Below are 20105 nucleotides of genomic sequence, written 5' to 3' on the forward strand. Positions count from 1 at the left end.
GTAGCATATATCAGTCCTTTATTCCTCTTTATGGCTGAGTAATATTCCATTGTATGGATATACTACATGTTGATTATCTGTTATTAGTTACTGGACACTTAGGATGATTTTACTCTTCTGCTATTGTAAATCATATTGCCATGAATATTCATGTACATGTTTTTGTTTGGACACCTGTTTTTAATTCTTTAGGTATATGTCTACTAGAATTTCTGTGCCATATGGTGATATTATATTTAACTGTTTGAGGAACCAGCAAAAACTTCTTTCTACAGTGAATATGCCGTTTTACATTCCCACTCAACAATATGCGAAGGTTCCAGTTGCTCCATTATTTCACCAATAATTGTTACTTTCAGGGTTTTTGATTATATCTTAGTGGGTGTGAAATCTCGTTGTAGTTTTTATTTGCATTTATCTAATGACTAATGACTTTTAGCATCTTTTCCTATACTTTCTGGCTATTAGTATATCTTCTAATATACATATATATACATATACATATATACACACATATATACATATATATACTTATATATATGTAGTATGTATATAAGTACAGTAGAGATGAGTGTATAAATTAGTAAAAGAGAGGAGTCTATTCTTGTTTTTTTATCATTTTTAATGCAAGAGGGAGGAGATATGGGGATATATGTATATGTATAGCTGATTCACTTTGTTATAAAGCAGAAAATAACACACCATTGTAAAGCAATTATACTACAATAAAGATGTTAAAAAAATTTGGGTTGTGCATCTCTTTGTTGAGTTGTTATGTATTCTGGATACTAGATCCTTATGAGATATATGATAGGCAAATATTTTCTCCCATTCTGTGGGTTATCTTTTTTCTTTCTTGATAGTATCTTTTAAAGCACAAAAGCTTTTAATTTTTATGAAGTCTAATTTATCTGTTTTTTCTTATGTCAATTGTGCTTTTGGGTCATATTTAAGAAAGCATTGTCAAATCTAAGATTTTGAAGATTTACAACTATGTTTTCTTCTACGACTTTTATAATTTTAGCTCTTAGGTTTAGATCTATGATCCATTTTGTATTAATTTTTGTATATGATGTGAGGTAGGGATCAAACTGCATTCTTTTCCATGTGGATATATATATATATAACTGAATCACTTTGCTGTACACCAGAAACTAACACAACATTGTAAATCAACTATACTTCAATTAAAAAAAAAAAAAGAAAGGACACAAGCTAGCATTTACTGAACACCAGCTATGGGTGAGGTGTTTAGCATGAATTACTTGTTTTAATTTTTGAAGTAATCCTTTTTTTTTAGTTAATTAATTTTATTTATTTTTTGGCTGCGTTGGGTCTTCATTGCTGCGTGCAGGCTTTCTCTAGCTGTGGTGAGAGGGGGTTACATTGTGGTGAAGTCTCACATTGTGGTACGTGGGCTTCTCATTGCAGTGGCTTCTCTTGTTGCAGAGCACGGGCTCTAGGTGCGCGGGCTTCAGTAGTTGTGGCACGCAGGCTCAGTAGTTGCAGCTTGCAGGCTAGAGCGCAGGCTCAGTAGTTGTGGTGCGCATGGGCTTTGTTGCTCCGCGGCATGTCAGATCTTCACGGACCAGGGCTCGAACCCATGTCCCCTGCATTGGCAGGCTGATTCTTAACCACTGCGTCACCAGGGAAGTCCCTTGAAATAATCTTATTAATTAAAAGCATCCTTAACTAGCAAATGTGGAAAGTTAGGGAGTTTACTTACCAAAATCATACAAATAATCAATGGAAGGATTGAGATTCATAGATGATCCACATTTGGCACTAACCTACTCAGAAATGTTAAGGTCAGCCTTATCAGGACTCAATCTTCAGACCTCAGTAGTTCATTAGCGTGAACAGGCCATCCAGTCAAATGGCAGTTGATTGGAGGGGTTTGTCCTCAGCAGAAGTTCATGTTGGGTTCATGTGTTTTCCAGACTAGGATGATGATCTGAGTTTAAGGGCTGGGTATTTACATACTTCCAAATTTTCCTTATATTCCAGGACTATCTCTCTCTACACGATTACTGATCATCTGAAAATTCTGATGGAGACTGATCTTTCTCCTTCTTGTTACTACTGTAACATGGTTTATTTAATTATTTTGTCTATGGATTTTGCATTTTACCCATTTTTCTGTATTTTTTTAGCATTTGGGACTTATTACAACTCCTTTCATGAAATTGCTTCCTGTGGGTTACAGATGTCATAGTATGTTGCAGGAGCTGTGACCACATGAAATAGATATACATTTCCTAAATACTTGTTGAATTAAATTAAAAGCATGTTGATCTTTATAGCAGGAGAGACTTTTAGCTGTTTAAGAGTAAGAAAGAGAAATCATGAAAGTGAATTGATAAATTCCTAGGTTCTGTCATGTATTTCTTGCTGCCCTCTCTTCATTGGCATTCCAATGGAAACCATTTCCCAAAGTCACACAATAAAAATAACAGGATCCAAAAAAATGAGTCCAAATAGTGATCTTTTATGACTTAATAGTCTAGAAAAAAGGCAAGTTTGCCCCAGGGCACTAGCTTGCAGACCCTTCAGCTGTCTACCAAGCCCTGAGAAAAATTTAGAGAGCAGAGGCTGAAGAAATGTAGAGATCAGCAAACACTTGTACAAAATACAGCATTCTCTCAATCTCTTTCTCTCTCTCTCTCTCTCTCTCTCTCTCTCTCTCTCTCTGGGAGGGGTTCCTTTTCTATTCAGCTGGTGAAATTAATACACTGTGTGAGTTCCTTTCCTAGGTTGACAGTGTTACCCAAATGCCTTGATGGGATAACATCTATAGCATCTTTCTTCTAGAGAAATACAGTGTCCCCTGCCCCCAGTGAAGTTTCTTTGAGCTTTGCGATTAAAAAATAATTGTCAAGTACAAAATGCAGCTCTCTGTGCCTTCTCTAGAATGTTCTGCATTCCCTGGGAATGCTTATTCTTAAGTAATAAGAATGCATCAGTGTGTACTGAAAATAACAACAAAAACACCGTTATTTTAAACTAATGTCTAAATTTAAGAAAGCAGATAAAAGAGGAAGTGAAGATAGTGAAAATCTGGAATGGTTCCAATGAAAATGAGTAGTGTCTCTGAGTCTTCCAGTGACTACTTTTATCACCAGATTATTTAAGTGATTGGAATCACTTAAGCAGAACTAAGAGCCATAGAGATAGATTTGAGAAGACTGTCCAGAGCTATCTCCGCAGAAGGATGACCTATCCTATGTGCCCTGTCATCAAACAGCATTTACTTGGTCAAGTGAATACTTCTATTCCTTCAAAAACAAAGGGGGGTTCTCTAAGTCTTATGAAGACTGCTAAAACTTGCATGTGTTTTAAAACTATCCCCTGCAGTGAGTGATGTTGAGAGCTACTGAGATGGGCACTGTGGAAATTCAGGTGATAGGGGCTGGATTAGTTTTGTATAGACCTGGATCACTGGCCAGGAGGTATAATTTAAAGTCTCATTGCTTGCTCCCCGCTAGCTTTCTGAGAGGATGGAGTTAAGTCCATTTGTATTCAGGTGTTCATCCCAAACAATGGGATCATCTATATACCCACATGAAATATTTGGCAAAGAAAATTTAAACAACCCAGCAGCAATGACCAAGTTCAAAGCAGAAGCTTCAGAGATGGGAATTTGAAACTTGCCTTTGATGATCTCTACCTAACCCTCTCACCCCTAGTTAAAAATCACAACCTGAGTTCTGTTACATTCACATCTCTGAGAGAAAAATCTCCCTTTGCTGGATCATCTGATGGTTTTTGCCTAAAGATGGAGCCCGTGGAAGTTCCAGGATTAGGAGACACAAGTGTGCCAGCAATTGGGTTGAGCCCAGGCTCTAGGAAGAGCTGCATGCAGTGAGTGGCCTTGTGTCTGACTCTGTGATTGCAGAGGTTAATGGATTTAGATGCTGAAGCTTTGGCCTTGCGCAGAGTATTTACTCTCCTAATACCTGTTCATATGATTTCCTGTGGCCTGAACATTCTTTAGATTATTCTCCATCCTTCCTGACTTTGCCTAATGTGACCTTCTCTGCAAAACTTGCCTTCCTCCCCAAAGTCCCCTGCCTGCCAGCAGATTCCACTACTCCCTTTTCTGTGATTTCTGTTTACTTGTGAATCCCAACTTCATTCTTGCCTTGCAGACTTGCACTTGCTCTATTCTTGCTCCTTGTAGATTTCATAGGGCTAACTCCTGCTCGTCACATACCTCTCAGCTCAAACATTTGCTCCTCAGAAAGGCCTTCTCTGGCCACACCAGCTGTGGTAGACCCACTCTTCAACAATTTTTATCATGTTATTCTTTTAAAAATATGTTTGGCATGACATGTAGCACTGCCTGAATTTTCTTGCTTATGAACTTATTTAGTTAAGGATGACATTTATGGCAGTGATTTGTCGATTTACGTGCAGATTCCTTATTGATTATCTCACACCTTTAAAAATATATGCTCCGAGAGATCTTGTCTCCCTTGTTCACAGCTGTATCCCTAGTCCCCATTGTAGATGCTCCATAACTAGTTCACCAATGAATGAAGAAATCAATGGCTCCTGTCCTAAGCTGTGTTAAGGCTCTTGTCACATTGCTATCCAAGGGCTTCCTTAGAGGTGGATCCCTCTGACAATACTGAGAGCTCCTCAAGGACTGTGTCATCCTCACACATTGTACATAGGAAACTGGTGCACAGCCTGGCACATGGTATGAGTTCATTAAGTGTTTGCTGGATAAAATAACAACTGAGTTATTTATTCTTCCCTTGATTCACATGTGGTTCTGTGATGATAGAGCTGCTTGAGTCCATAGCAAGAGAGCAAAAGAAAAAAAAAAAAGGAAAATTCCAGGTTCTTTCAAAACCTCAGCCTCATGTGAAGGTCAGGCAGAACCACTGGCTTAGACTCTATAACTTCTGGATCCTGATCCCTTCCTTCTGGCCTTGGTAACTCACTGCCACACCTCCTATTTTCCAAAAATGTGACGTATGCTTCCTTGTCCCTCTACTTGACATTTTACTTTCAAAAAGGTGACTCCACCTAAAAAATATCCCACAGTTGAGGGGAATTTTCAGTGCAATTATATATCAAGAATTAGTGTCCAGAATACGTAAATGACTCCTTGAAATCAACATTTAAAAAAGGAAAAAAAAAAAAACTCACAGGAAAATAAGTATAAAATATGGATAGAAAATTCTTGGAGGAGAAAACCTGAGTGGTCCAATCTCAGTAATAGTTAAGAAAATGCAAATTAAAACCATCATCAGATAACACCAATCAAATATTCAATTGGTAGAAATGAAAAAGACAGATAATAGCAAGTATTGACAAAGGGGTGTCTCATTGGGAGCTCTCATATACTCTTGGTGGGCGTGTAAATGGGTGCAACCCTTGGAGCATCTAGACGATGCGCATACATTATGGCCCAACAATCTCCATTCTTGGAGAAACAATTGTACGAGGTACAGGAGATATATGCAAACACAGTGTTTAATAGTAAATGGATAAATTGTGATGCATTTACACTACAAGAAAATTAAATTGAAGGGCTAGATCTACATACTTAACATGCATAAGTCTCAAAAATATATGGCGAATTTAAAAAAAGAAAGTAGGAAGAGATAAATAAAGCATGACAACAATTATATAGAAGTTAAAATGTGATTAAAAATCATATAAATATAGTTTATAGATACATACTGAAGTAGTAATGGTATAAGACAGGCCTTGGAATGGTAAAAGCTAAACTCAGAAGAGTAGTTACCTTAGATTGTAAAGAGGAAGACACATTATAGCACAGGGGTAAAGAGGGTATCCCTTTTATTGGTGATGTTTTATTTTTAAGCTTGAAAGAGAGTTTGTGTGTTTGTGTGTGTTATATTTTTCTATATATGTTTATGTGACCTAAATATTTCATTGAAAATCATTGTACCTGCTGTCTTTTGCACCTTTTGGCCACTGGCACAGTGGTTCTGTCCAGGAGACTAAGGGACTCTGACATCTGCCTGGCTCTAGGCTTTTCCCAGCACCAACGTGGAGACACTGCCTCCCTCGTGACAATATACCCAGAAGAGGACAAGTCTGTGAGATTGCTTGGCACAAGCCATACCATGCCATACTTGTTTCCTACAACTCAGTTGCCTGGCAGTCATGAACTTCCAGAACCAAGGCTCTGACACAGAAGTAAGTCCCAGAAGAACCAGTGATAACCCTCAGAGAAAATCCAGAAAAGTGCAAAGTATATGAAGAGAAACCAAAATCAGCACCAACTATTTATCCAGTGGTGTTTGTGCACCAATCATCTCTACTCTCCTCTATCTTAGCGTGGTGCCAGCCCTAGCCTAGAACACTCAAATACCTCCAATCATAGTGATGATCTTGCCTCTCTTGTAGTCCTGGCTCTCCTGCCTGAGTGTCGGCAATGAGATACCAGCTCCCCTGGGGAGAGCTCTCAGAACACTCAGTTGCACATAACGTAGGTCCCCTGGAGTCCAATTATCTCAATACACAACTGGTGACTTTTTTCTAGCTTCTGATTCTTTACTGCTATCTATGGTTTCCAAACATGGCCAGTCATCATAATCACTAATGACTCTTTAAAATCTGCAGATTCCTGTACCTTGTCCTAGAGCTTTTGAATCAGCAAACATCCTAGGGGATTCTGCTGGTCAGCCTGCAAAACACTGACCTGGACGATACTTCTTCCTAATTCTTTCCATCTCCCACCCAACCACCTAATCCCCTTACTAAGAGCAGCCTGCGTGTACTTTTCTACAGCCAGTCCCTGGCCCTCCTTCTCTTCTGTGGGTCTCAGGAATGCAAAAGGGCTGCTAGTACCCTTTAGGAAAGGAGGTTCCTTCCAGAATAACACCAGTTCCTCTGTACTGTGGGACCTTTCCTGAAGAAAGCACACCAAACCCCTTAATGTAAGACAATGACTCTTACTTGTAAGAATGGGAGTTAAAAAGGTACTTGGGAAACTAAGAAATTCATAAGCTAATTTTTTAAATAAACTTTTTCTTTTGGCATAACTTTAGATTCCAGAAAAATTGAAAATAGGTCCTATTCCAATAATGGCAGACTTCATTTGGACAATGAACTTTAAACTAGAAGGATTCTAATGCCTTGAAGGAACTCAAGCGACATCTACTTAAGACTATATATTCCAGAATATTCTGTAGGCCAAGGCAGGCTGACTAATGTGACTCCAAGGATAATTCTATCAAGTATCAGAAGTCACAGTTACCTCTGAAACTTGGCTCAGGTAATAGTGGGAAAATATATAAGAAAGTAAACTTTATTAAGTACTATAATTAGCCTGACTCCAAGTCCAGTACGGCCGTCTTTAATGTATAGTCAACAGAAACATCTAGGTTACTTCTTAAAAGTAGAATCCTGAACTTCAGGGCAACTTAACAAAAACCTCTAAGGATGGAACCTGGGCTTCTGCATTTGCAACAAGCTTCCCAGGGATTTTTATTCACAGTAAGATTTGAAAACCACTGGGGCAGTGAATATACTCTGGCAAGCTGAAATAAAAGTTAGCTATTATTTCTGGAATTTTCATAACCGCATCTCCAGTTTGCAGTTAACCTGTTCGCAAAGCGAATTAATTAACTTGCTGGCTCTATTTTTCCTGAGTTCCATCAGTAGGTCGCCTCTGTGGGGAATGGTGCTCTCTATGCTCCAACATTATTAATATCATTATTAATATTTAACATGGCATATAGGAGCTTATAATGTGCCAACTCTGTCCCAAACACTTTACATAGGTTATCTCATTTAAACTTAACAACACCCATTTATGGACAGTAGTATTACTACTCACAAGTTACAGGATGGAGAACTGAGGTTAAGAGGTAGTGCAAAGGTGCACAGCAAGTAAAGATTGGGTCAGGTGTTTAAACTCATGTCACTCAGACTTCAGAATCTGTATTCTCATCTCTGGTCCAACACTGTCCTTGCCCCAAACCAGAAGTCTAATTTTCTTAGTGAATGGGTCAGAGCCCCACAGAATCTCACAGTGGTTCTTCTAATATAATTTTTTCAGCTTTAAAAAAAAAGCTTTATGAGGTAAAATTAACAAATAAAAATTGTATATACAACGTGATGTTTTGACATACATAGGCATTATGAAGCGATTACCACAATCAAGCTAATTAACATATCCAACTCACAGGGTTGGGATTTTTGGTGTGTAGTGAGAATTCTTAAGATCTCTCTCAGCACATTTCAAGTATACAACACAATATTATTAACTATAGTCACCATGCTATACATAAGATCTTCAGAACTTATTCATCCTGCATAACTGAAACTGTGTACCATTTGACCAGCATCTCCCCATAGCCTCTGTATGTAATCTAAAATCAGAGATGCTAAGAAAGCTGTTGGCAGGGAGCCTTGTACCTCAGAGACAGGACCAGGCTGCCATGGAAAAAGACTCTCTCACCCACAAGGATGACATGCTCTGCCAGCTCACATGTTGCAAAGGAAAGCAAGACTGTTCCTACTCCAAAAGGGAAAGAGAAGGTAAAAAATAAATAGAAACCTTTGCTTTGAATGATAGAATATATTTCCAGAGAGCTCCAGGTGTTAGAAAATTCCATAGTAGCTGATCAACATGAATACAAAGCAGGTGGATGCTTTTGAAGAGATGAGAAAGAAAACAGAGGAGCGGACCAGAACTTAGTCTATGGACTCAAGCATGATAGGATAATGTACATGCATCCAAATGGATTAACAAGAAGGGGAGGGAACAGTGAGAACATGGTGAGGGGGCAGGGGGTATAACAAAATAATTTCATTCAGTGGAAGAACTTCCGCAAAACAACTGGAAAGCATAAGCAATTTTGAAGGAATGAAGCAATTTCATGGACGTGGATTCCCCCGAGATCCAGCTGTTCTTCTCAGCCTTTTAACTAATTATGCATGCCACTGGAGAGAGACAGCATCACTTAAAAGAAACAAACAAGAAAAAGTGGCGAAAGAGTTTGGTTACTGCCAAGTTGAAACTAATTTCACTTCAATCAAAAGCAGGCATGGAAAGTAGTTAGCTTTGGGGCTTTTAGCAAATTTAGCCAAGATATCCACTGTCTTTAATTCTTAAAACATTTCACTGCTGACCTCCGTGAGAATTAAATACCTGCTTTACTGCTGTGAGACAGAATTTTGGGTGATTTCAACATTTATAAAAATGTTTTCTAGGGCTCAAGCTTGGCTCTTCTTCCTTCCCCACTGGCTGTCTCCCTCTCTTGGTCAACCCTGAATTTGCTTGATATACTCAAACTATAAGGTCAACTTGAAGCAGAGATTCATGCAAGTGTTAAAGCATGATCCAAGATCAGCTTCACTCACAAATTACTTTCTAACCACCAGTCTCATCCCATCTTTCAAAAGCCCACACCAAAGTAGGAAATGCTTGTTTCTGGATCTTGCGTCCAACTCCTCAAACAAGAGCAGAATGGACTGGGTAGTATTTCAAACATATTTTTTTAGATGGGAAGCAATAAAATCCTACTGTCTCTCTTACAGAGTTTACACCTGAATTGTCCTGTCTGCCTTTGCAGGAAAACAATATATATTTTGGAGTAAGATATCATATCTACCACTTAGCACTGGGTCTAATAATGAGTCAGACATTACATCCAAAACGTATATAAGTGTTATTGTCTGATTACCCTCAAATTTTAAAAAAATGATAATGAAGATTTTGAAATGGGTCAAGGCCCTTTGATAGATGTAGTCCCGGATTACGTCAGGACTAGTATTTGAATGAATGAAGTTGTGAGGTGGTGACTTTAGAGTCCGAATTTTTGCAGATTAGGAAGATCCTGAAGCCCAAGGCCCAGAACTGGGTCTCAGAGCCAGAAGACCCATGAGTTGTGATTGAGACAGATCCAGAAGAGCCAGGAGAAACTCGTTAGTGGAAATGAAAAGGTACAATTCTGTTAATTAACTCAAGCACCCCAATTAAAAACTTTTTTTTTTTTAGGGCAGAAACCCTTTGTGCTTGTTCCTCCCAGTGGATGATCAGAGTGTCACTGTATCTACGTTTAACAAGCCACATTTAGGCTGGATGGAAAAGCACATGTCAGCTTCTTGTCTCATAAGCCTTAAGTTAAGACTCCACTACCCAGACGTGTACTGTCTTTGGAAGCCTTTCTGTGTAGAGACATCTCTGGTGTTTTTAGTGACTTGATTTTGTTCTTATGATTAAAAACTCAGACATCAGAGTCTTTTAGTTAGCATAGGTTTAATGTCCAGTCCTAGAAAGATATAGAGAGAGTGATGCAAAGAGATATTAAAGGAGAGGGAATGAGGGAAGATGATGATTTTTGTACCTTGATAATATTTCTGAGTCAGAGGAATATTCATAATGATAATTACCATTTTTTGAGCACATATATATCATGGCCATGCACTCTGAATATGGTGCCTCATTATTGCTACTAAATTCTCAAATCAACTCCCACAGAAGAGGTATTATATTGAAATATTAAGGGAAACCAATAAAAGAATAAAAGCATAATATGCACCTTCCAAAACAGTAAAGAGGAGGCTGGGAATAAATAAAATTGATCACTCCTATAGAAAGCAGAAAATATGAAGATAAAAGCAAAGACAAAAATGATTGGAAAATTCAAAATAGATAAGAGGAAATAAATGAACACATATCATAATGTGAGTGGACTAAACTTGTCAGTGAATATAGAAATGGTCAGCTTGAAGAAAATCAGCTTTATGTTATTTAAAAGAGATATGAAACATAACACAACATTAACAAACAAATATATTTTAAAAGATACTATTTGTCATAAAAGTCAAATACCTATGAATAAAATAAATTAATGAAAGTTGTGCAAGACTTCCAAAATAAGACATTTTTTAAAGTATTGAGAGGAGCTTAAAAAGAACCAGTTAATTGGAAGGATATTCTCTGGTCATAGAATGGAAAATTTCATGTTGTCAGGCTGCAAACATACTTTTTGTGGAGGTTTATAAGTTGATTGTAAATCTTTATATGAAAATTCAAATGTCCAAGAATAGGCAAGGTAATCTTGAAGAAGAAAAACAAAATTGAAGGACATACCCAACAAGAAAGAAAGGCCTATTATCAAGCTATAATAATTAAGACACTGTGATCTTGGTCTAATGATAGACAAATAGATCAGTGGAACAGACTAGAGTCCAGAAATAGTTTATTACATACACAGTCACCTGATTTATGACATGGTGACACTGCAGTGTAGTGAGGGCAAGGATGGTCTTTTCAATAAATAGTACTGTGTCAGTTGGATATCCACATGGGAAGTAAATGTATCTTGATCACTACATCATGCTATATACAAAAATTAACTAAATGTGGATCATAGACCTACATGTGAAAGGTAAGATAATAAAGCTTGAAGAAGAACACAGAAAAGTATCACTTTATGACTTTGAAGGAGGCAAAGATTTCTTGAACAGGACACAAACAACAATAGCTATAAAGGGAAAAGTAAGTCGTATCACACTAAATTAAGAATACGTATTCTCTAAAATACTGTGGTAAGGGAGTGAAAAGTTTATTGTGTGTGTTTGTATCCAAATCAATCATGAAAACATAACCAACTCAATAGGACAATGAGCAAAAATTGGAACAGCCCCCTCACAAATGAGCATGTTCAAATGGTTCATAAAGTATAAAAATTAAAGGCTACATTTCATTAGTCATCTGAAAAAAAGCAAATTAAACCACAACTAGATATCACTATTCTCCATTAGAATGAATCAATGATAAGGAAAGGCAATTCCCATAAATGGTAATATGGAGCATCAGACTTCTTCATAAATGCTGAAAAACTCTTTGTCAGTATTTACTACAAGCTGAATATATGTGTACCTATGACTCGATAAGTCCACACTTTAATTTATACCCAAATAATTGCATGCATACATTCATTGAAAGACAGATACAATAATGTTCATACCAACAGTATTTACAATGGCTCCCCACTAGAAACTACCTAAATGCCCATCAAGGTTTCAGTGGAAAAATAAATGCAATGGTTAAATAGTATTCACACAATGCAATATTATACAGCAATGAAAAAGAATAGTCTACAATTTTATGCAGCAATATGCATGAATTTTACAAACTCTATGTTGAGTAAAAACAAGTCAAACCTAAAAGAATGCATAGTGTATGTTTCTGTTTATATAACTTTTTTTAATAGGCAAACTATTTAATGGTACTTGATAATAAGGTTAGTGAAAGATCTCTAGGAAGGGTAATGACTCAAAGAAGACACAAAAGGGTGCCTGGGATGCACATGATATTCTCTTTGTTGATCTGGGTGACAGTTTCCTGATCATGATCACTTTGTAATCAAGCCTTTCAGTTATAATTTGTTCACTTTTCTGTATCTATGTGATAAGTCAACAAAAACTGAAAGGAAAAAAGCAGAGAAGAGGTAACAGAAGTGTTGACAAGTGCAAATGGGCACTTGTTTTAATGACAAAACATATTACAAACATATATATAAATATATATATAAATATATATATATAAATATATATATATATATTTGATGTATAAAATCTTAATGGCCAGAATGTAAAATTTTACAGAAATACTAAAAAGAAATCCTATAAATGAACATAGACACATCTACAGGGATGGTAATTATCAATATCATAAAGATCCTGATTCTCCCAAAATTAATCTACAAAATCAGTGTAATTCCAGTCAAAATTTCAACAGAATTTTTCATGAACCTTGACAAGTAGATTCTAAAATTCTTATGAAAACTGAAAATTGAATAATAGCTAAGGTGATGTTGAAAAAGGCAAAAAGCTGAAGGAGGCAACTGACAAGGAGGAGGAAAAAAGAGAAGGCACAGAAGAAGGAGTATGGATTGATATAGGGATATTTTATTTAATATAAATATATCATATATAAATAATTATAAATATTCACAGTAGTAATATTAATTAAAATAATATATTTTATTGAGGTATAGTTGATTTACCAAATTATATTAGTTTCAGGTGTACAACATAGCGATTCAACATTTTATAAATAATATTCCGTTTAAAGTTATCATAAAATATTGTCTATATTCCTTGCACTGTAAAACATATCCTTGCAGCTTATTTATTTTATATATATTTTATATAAAATAGTAGTTTAGTAGTAGTTTGTATTTTAATCTGGGTGATATACGATACAGGAATAGAAAACAGTCCAAGGGAACAGATTATAGAACAAGGAAACAGACCCTTGCGTATATGAGAGCTTGGCAAGTGACAGAGGTGACATTATAAAGACTTTGGTGATGGTGCCGAGACCGTTAATTGGCTGCCCCTATGGAAAAAGACAAAATTAGAACTCTACCTCTATCTATATGTGAAAATAAATTTCAGGTGGGCAAAAGACATGTGAGAAGCAATCCTATAAAAGTTTTAGAAGAAAAAACAGGAAAATGAATAACTTTATTGTGAGATTAGGCAACAATTTCCCAAACAGTACAAAAGACACAGCAGTCGTAAAGGAAAAAATCATACAATTATTTCAAAACATATTAAATAACACACACAAACAAAAAACAAAACAGAAAATTTTCCATAAAGGAAATTAAAGTAGCAGAAAAATGAAAAGACAAAGTCACAGACTGGGTGAAAATAATTTTAACCCTTGGACCAAACATTCAGGATATAGAATGAATTTCTCCAAATCAATAAGAAAAAGAATATAACAGAAAGAGAAACAGCAAATAGAAAAATGGATAAAGCATATTAATTGATGACTCACAGCAGAAGAAAATCAAATGGCTAATAAATTGTGAGGGAAAAAGCTCAACCTCACTAATAACTAGAAAAATGTATGTTAAAACAATAATGATATATCATTTCACTTTCAGACTGTTCATAAATAACTACACAGAGGAGACCTTCAAGATGGTGGAGGAGTGAGATGTGGAGATCGCCTTCCTCTCCACAAATACATCAGAAATACAGCTACATGTGGAGCAACTCCTATAGAACACCTATTGAACTCTGGCAGAAGACCTCAGACCTCCCAAAAGGCAAGAAACTCCTCACATACCTGGGTAGGGCAAAAGAAAAAACAGAGGCAAAAGAATAGGGACAGAACCTGCACCTCTGGGAGGGAGCAGTGAAGGAGGAAAGGTTTCCACACACTAGGAAGCCCCTTCACTGGCCGAGATGGGGGGTGGGGGGGGGAGCTTCAGAGCCATGGAGGAGAGCACAGCCACAGGGGTGCGGAGGGCAAAGCGGAGAGATTCCCGCACAGAGGAGCGGTGCCGAGCAGCACTCACCAGCCCTGGAGGCTTGTCTGCTCACCCGCCGGGGCGGGCGGGGGCTGGGAGCTGAGGCTCGGGCTTTGGTCGGATCGCAGGAAGAGGACTGGGGTTGGCGGCGTGAACACAGCCTGAAGGGGTTAGTGCACCACAGCTAGCCGGGAGGGAGTCCGGGAAAAAGTCTGCAGCTGCCGAAGAGGCAAGAGACCATTGTTTCGGGGTGCACGAGGAGAGGGGATTCAGAGCACCACCTAAACGAGCTCCAGAGACGGGCACAAGCTGCGGCTCTCAGCACGGACACAAGAGACGAGCATGAAACGCTAAGGCTGCTGCTGCCACCACCAAGAAGCCTGTGAGCAGGCACAGGTCACTATCTACACCACCCCTCCCGGGAGCCTGTGCAGCCCACCACTGTCAGGGTCGTGTGATCCAGGGACAACTTCCCTGGGAGAACGCACAGTGTGCCTCAGGCTGCTGCAACATCACGCCGGCCTCTGCCATGCAAGCTCGCCCCGCATCCGTACCCCTCCCTCCCCGCAGCCTGAGTGAGCCAGAGCCCCCGGATCAGCTGCTCCTTTAACCCGGTCCTGTCTGACCGAAGAACAGACGCCCTCAGGCGACCTACACACAGAGGCGGGACCAAATCCAAAGCTGAACCCCAGGAGCTCTGTGAACAAAGAAGAAAAATGGAAATTTCTCCCAGCAGCCTCAGGAGCAGCAGATTAAATCTCCACAATCAACTTGATGTACCCTGCATCTGTGGAATACCTGAATAGACAATGAGTCATCCCAAACTGAGGCGGTGTGGACTTGGGAGCAAAGATTATATATATATATATATATATATATTTTTTTTTTTTCTTTTTCTCTTTTTGTGAGTGTGTATGTGTATGCTTCTTTGCATGATTTTGTCTGTATAGCTTTGCTTTTACCATTTGTCCTAGGGTTCTGTCTGTCCTTTTTTTTCGGTTTTTTAATTTAATTTTATTTGTTTAGTATAGTTTTCAGCGCTTGTTATTATTGGTGGATTGTTTTTTGGTTTGATTGCTCTCTTCTTTCTTTCCTTCTTTCTTTTTTTTTCTTTTTTAATCACTTTTTAACTTTTTTATTTTTAATAATTATTTTTTATTTTAGTAACTTTATTTTTGTTTGTTTGTTTCTTTTTTTCTCCCTCTTCTTCTGAGCCATGTGGCTGACAGCGTTCTTGTTGCTCCAGCCAAGTGTCAGGCCTGTGCCTCTGAGGTGGGAGAGCCGAGTTTAAGACATTGGTCGACCAGAGACCTCCCAGCTCCACACAATATCAAATGGCAAAAACTCTCCCAGAGATCTCCATCTCAACACTAAGACTCAGCTCTACTCAGTGACCAGCAAGCTACAGTGCTGGACACCCTATGCCAAACAACTAGCAAGACAGGAACACAACCCCACCCATTAGCAGAGAGGCTGCCTAAAATCATAATAAGGTCACAGACACCCCAAAACACACCACCGGACGCCTTCCTGTGAACCAGAAAGACAAGATCAAGCCTCATCCACCAGAACACAGACACAAGTTCCCTCCACCAGGAAGCCTACAGAGCCCACGGAACCAACCTTAGCCACGGGGGGCAGACACCAAAAACAATGGGAACTACAAACTTGCAGCCTGTGAAAAGGAGACCCCAAACACAGTAATTTAAGCAAAATGAGAAGACAGAGAAACACACAGCAGATGAAGGAGCAAGGTAAAAATCCACCAGACCAAAAAAATGAAGAGGAAATAGGCAGTCTACCTGAAAAAGAATTCAGAGTAATGACAGTAAAGATGATCCAAAATCTGGGAAATAGAATGGAGAAAATAAATGTTTAACAGGGAACTAGAAGAACTAAAGAGCAAACAAATAACAATGAACAGCACAATAAATGAAATTTAAAATTCTCTAGAAGGAATCAATAGCAGAATAACTGAGGCAGAAGAATGGATAAGTGACCTGGAAGATAAAAATAATGAAAATAACTACCACAGAGCAGAATAAAGAAAAAAGAATGAAAAGAATTGAGGACAGTCTCAGAGACCTCTGGGACAACATTAAATGCACCAACATTCAAATTATAGGGGTCCCAGAAGAAGAAGAGAAAAAGAAAGGGACTGAGAAAATATTTGAAGAGATTATAGTTGAAAACTTCCCTAATATGGGAAAAGAAATGGTTAATCAAGTCCAGGAAGCACAGAGATTCCCATACAGGATAAATCCAAGGAGAAACACGCCAAGACACATATTAATCAAACTATCAAAAATTAAATACAAAGAAAAAAATTAAAAGCAGCAAGGGAAAAACAATAAATAACATACAAGGGAATCCCCATAGGTTTAACAGCTGATCTTTCAGCAGAAACTCTGCAAGCCAGAAGAGAGTGGCAGGACATATTTAAAGTGATGAAAGGGAAGAACCTACAACCAAGATTACTCTACCCAGCAGGGATCTCATTCAGATTTGATGGAGAAATTAAAACTTTTACAGGAAAGCAAAAGCTAAGAGAATTCAGCACCACCAAACCAGCTCTACAACAAATGCTAAAGGAAGTTATCTAGGTAGGAAACACTAGAGAAGGAAAAGACTTACAATAACAAACCCAAAACAATTAAGAAAATGGTAATAGGAACAAACATATCAATAATTACCTTAAATGTAAATGGACTAAATGATCGAACCAAAAGACATAGACTGGCTGAATGGATAAAAAAACAAGAACCATACATATGCTGTCTACAAGAGACCCACTTCAGACCTCGGGACACATACAGACTGAAAGTGAGGGGATGGAAAAACATATTCCATGCATATGGAAATCAAAAGAAAGCTGGAGTAGCAATTCTCATGTCAGACAAAATAGACTTTAAAATAAAGACTATTACAAGAGACAAAGAAGAACACTACATAATGATCAACAGTTCAATCCAAGAAGAAGATATAACAATTGTAAATATTAATGCAGCAAACATAGGAACACCTCAATACATAAGGCAAATGCTAACAGCCATAATGGGGAAATCAACAGTAACACAATCATAGTAGGGGATTTTAACACCTCACTTTCACCAATGGACAGATCATCCAAAAAGAAAATAAATAAGGAAACACAAGTTTTAAAAGATACATGAAACAAGATGGACTTAATTGATATTTATAGGACATTCCATTGAAAAACGAAAGAATACACTTTCTTCTCAAGTGCTCATGGAACATTCTGAAGGAGAGATCATATCTTGGGTCACAAATCAAGCCTTGGTAAAGTTAAGAAAATTGAAATCATATCAAGTATCTTTTCTGACCACAACGCTATGAAACTAGATAACAATTACAGGAGAAAATCTGTAAAAAATACAAATACATGGAGGCTAAACAATACACTACTTAATAACCAAGAGATCACTGAAGGAATCAAAGAAGAAATCAAAAAATACCTAAAAACAAATGACAATGAAAACACGACAACCCAAAACTTATGGGATGCAGCAAAAGCAGTTCTAAGAGGGAAGTTTATAGCAATACAATCCTACCTTAAGAAACAGGAAATATCTCAAATAAACAACCTAACCTTGCACCTAAAGCAATTAGAGAAAGAAGAAAAAAACCCCCAAAGTTAGCAGAAGGAAAGAAATCATAAAGATCAGACCAGAAATAAATGAAAAAGAAATGCAGGAAACAATAGCAAAGATCAATAACACTAAAAGCTGGTTCTTGGAGATGATAAACAAAATTAATAAACCATTAGCCAGACTCATCAAGAAAAAAAGGGAGAAGACTCAAATCAATAGAATAAGAAATGAAAAAGGAGCAGTAACAGCTGACACTGCAGAAATACAAAGGATCATGAGACACTACTACAAGCAACTATATGCCAATAAAATGGACAACCTGGAAGAAATGGACGAATTCTTAGGAAAGCACAACTTTCTGATACTGAACCAGGAAGAAACAGAAAATATAAATGGACCAATCACAAGCACTGAAATTGAGACTGTGATTAAAAATCTTCGAACAAACAAAAGCCCAGGACCAGATGGCTTCACAGGCGAATTCTATGAAACATTTAGAGAAGAGCTAACACCTATCCTTGTCAAACTCTTCCAAAATATAGCAGAGGGAGGAACACTCCCAAACTCATTCTATGAGGCCACCATCACCCTGATACCAAAACCAGACAAAGATGTCACAAAGAAAGAAAACTACAGGTCAACATCACTGATGAACATAGATGCAAAAATCCTGAACAAAATACTAGGAAACAGAATCCAACAGCACACTAAAAGGATCATACACCATGATCAAGTTTGGTTTATCCCAGGAATGCAAGGATTCTTCAGTATATACAAATCAATCAATGTGATACACCATATTAACAAACTGAATAATAAAAACCATATTATTATCTCAATAGGGGCAGAAAAAGCTTTCAACAAAATTTAACACCCATTTATGATAAAAACTTTCCAGAAAGTAGGCACAGAGGGAACGAACCTCAACATAATAAAGGCCATATATGACAAATCCACAACCAACATCATTCTCAATGGTGAAAAACTGAAACCATTTCCACTAAGATCAGGAACTAGACAAGATTGTCTGCTCTCACCACTGTTATTCAACATAGGTTTGGAGGTTTTAGCCACAGCAATCAGAGAAGAAAAGAAATAAAAGGATTCCAAATTGGAACAGAAGAAGTAAAGCTGTCATTGTTTGCAGATGACATGATACATACATAGAGAATCTTAAAGATGCTACCAGAAAACTACTAGAGCTAATCAATGAATTTGGTAAAGTAGCGGGATACAAAATTTAATGTACAGAAATCTGTTGCATTCCTAAACACTAATGATGAAAAATCAGAAAGAGAATTTAAGGAAACACTCCCATTTACCACTGCAACAAAAAGAATAAAATACCTAGGAATAAACCTACCTAAGGAGACAAAAGACCTGTATACAGAAATATATAAGATACTGATGAAAGAAAGTAAAAATGATACAAACAGATGGAGAGATATACCATGTTCTTGGATTGCAAGAATCAACATTGTGAAAATGACTATACTACCCAAAGCAATCTACAGATTGAATGCAATCCCTATCAAACTACCATTGGCATTTTTCACAGAACTAGAACAAGAAATTTCACAATTTGTATGGAAACACAAAAGACCCCGAACAGCCAAAGCAATCTTGAGAAAGAAAAACGGAGCTGGAGGAATCAGGCTCCTGGACTTCAGACTATACTACAAAGCTACAGTAATCAAGACAGTACGGTATTGGCACAAAAACAGATATATAAAAACAAAAAAACAAACAAAAGAAACAGATATATAGATCAGTGGAACAGGATGAAAGCCCAGAGATAAACCCACGCACATAGGGTCACCTTAATTTTGATTAAGGAGGCAAGAATATACAATGGAGAAAAGACAGCCTCTTCAATAAGTGGTTCTGGGAAAACTGGACAGCTACATGTAAAAGAATGAAATTAGAACACTCCCTAACACCACACACAAAAATAAACTCAAAATGGATTAAAGACCTAAATGTAAGTCCAGACACTGTAAAACTCTTAGAGGAAAACATAGGCAGAACACTCTATGATATAAATCACAGCAAGATCCTTTTTGACCAACCTCCTAGAGAAATGGAAATAAAAACAAAAATAAACAAATGGGACCTAATGAAACTTAAAAGCTTTTGCACAGCAAAGGAAACCATAAACAAGAAAAAAAGAAAACTCTCAATATGGGAGAAAATATTTGCAAATGAAGCAACTGACAAAGGATTAATC

Source organism: Balaenoptera acutorostrata, chromosome 3 (assembly GCF_949987535.1).
Source record: "Balaenoptera acutorostrata chromosome 3, mBalAcu1.1, whole genome shotgun sequence".
Lineage (NCBI taxonomy): Eukaryota > Metazoa > Chordata > Mammalia > Artiodactyla > Balaenopteridae > Balaenoptera > Balaenoptera acutorostrata.